The sequence below is a fragment of the Echinops telfairi genome, unplaced genomic scaffold, assembly GCF_000313985.2.
Source record: "Echinops telfairi isolate 266 unplaced genomic scaffold, ASM31398v2 ScPeMD7_18;HRSCAF=68, whole genome shotgun sequence".
NCBI lineage: Eukaryota > Metazoa > Chordata > Mammalia > Afrosoricida > Tenrecidae > Echinops > Echinops telfairi.
This window is the reverse complement of record NW_022103915.1, coordinates 90697080-90699125: the sequence shown is the minus strand read 5'-3', so window position 1 is coordinate 90699125 and position 2046 is coordinate 90697080.

Genomic DNA, 2046 nt, shown 5'->3' with positions numbered 1-2046 from the left:
CCACTCAGTCCTCAGCACGATGTCTTTGCTTTGGAACACTTCACATGTCTGCGTGGGCTGTGCATTAGGCTGCGATCTGCTAGGTGCACCGTTGGAAAGCAGCAGCTGCTCCTTGGGAGAAAGACAGTTTTCTACGCCCATGAACAGCGACAGTCCTGCCACTGCAGAGGGGCAGTTCCACCCTGTCCTCCAGGATCTGTGAGTCGGCATTGCCGCGATGGCAGTGCATTTGAGTTTGAGATGTGGGTGTACAGCAGAGATGTCCAATGTAATATGTCCTTCGACTGCTTGATTGTTGCTTCCATGAACATTGATTTTGGATCTGAGTAAAATGAAATCCCTGAAAACTTAAATCTGTTTGCCCCTTCTGTTTATCTGGTGTTCTTAATTGGTGCAGGGGTGAGGATTTGTGTGTGCTTTACATAGTACCTCTGTACATACTAAAGTCTGTCGTCTTTGATATTCATCAGTGCTTCAAGCCCTCTTCCCTTTCAGCAAGCAAGACTGTGTTCTTTTCATATTACTGGATGCTACTGAGCCTTCCTTCAATCCTGATGCGGGCTTCTCCTTCATATAGACGACTAGCTTCTTGGATGCAGCCGGCCCACAGCTTTGCTGAGGCAACCACGCAGTACCCCACGGCTTTGTTGGAACAACTGCCTCGTACATCCACAGGAGCATAATGAAGGGTTTTGATAGTCTCATTCTTTCAATATTACCACAGTTTGCTATGATCCACACAGTAAATGTCTTTGCACATTCACTAACACACTAGTAAGCATTTAAAAAATATTCTCTGCTTTCAGACAAGATTCATTGGGCATCAGTAAGGATACGCCTTGTTCCATGAATCTAACTTGAATTTCCTGTTCCTTGTGGATGTACTAAGCAGCTCTGGGGGCAGAGTGTGTATGTTTGATGCTGTTAACCACAAGGTCGGCAGTTTGAAACCGCCAGCTGCTCTGTGGGAGAAAGACAACGCTTTCTACTCCCATCGCGAGTCTTGGAACCTTGCAGGGGCAGTGTTACCCTGTCCTACAGAGTCATTATGGATTGGCATCCACTTGATGGCAGCGAGCTTGGTTTGGTTTATGGATGTACTGCTACAACGGTTTTTGAATTATCTTCAGGAAAGTTTACTTGCATACGGTATTAATGATGTTGTTTAATAATTTCCACATTCTGTTTTGCCACCTTTTTTTGGAGTGGGCACAGATACGGGTCTCTTCCACTCAGGTAGCCAGGTACAGGCCTTGCATATTTCTTGGCATAAACTAGAGCAACGGTTCTCAACCTGTGGGTTGCGATCCCTTTGGGGGCCGAACGCCCCTTTCACAGGGGTCGCCTGATTCATAACAGTAGCAAAACGATAGTGATGAAGTAGCAACAAAAATAATTTTGTGGTTGGGGGGTCACCACAGCATGAGGAGCTGTACTAAAGGGTCGTGGCATCAGGAAGGTTGAGAACCACTGAACTAGTGAGTGCTTCCTGCATTGCATCAGATTGCTGATGCATTTCGATAGGTATTCCATGAATTCCCGGAGCATTGTTTTAGGCTAATGTAGTGCAGCTTTAATACGATCTGTTCTTGATCACATGCTATCTCTTGAAGTAGTTCAATGTCACCCAGTTCTTTTTGGTCTAGTGAGTCTGTGTATTCCTGCCCTTTGTTTTAAGCTCCCTGCATCATTCAATATTTTGTCCCTAGAGCCTTTTGATATTGCAAGTGAGTGTGAGGCAGGGACTTTAATGCCATGAGAAAGAGCCTATCTGAAGGGGTTAGAAGCCGCTCACTGGGGGCGCTGGTGGACCCTTCGTGTCCTCTGATCTGTCACACCAAACCAGGAAAGGGAAGTTCAGGAGCAGAGGTGCCCTGACTTTCTAGATTGGCACTCTCTCTCCACTACTTAGATTCGTGTTCTTTTGTGTGACGAAGCCCCTAAATGCAGTGGTTTCTAAGATGGGGACAAACCAATCTAATGTTTTGAACTAGGCTGGGAGTCTCCTAAGATCGGGTAAAGTGAACGGACATCTTGGTAACTTGT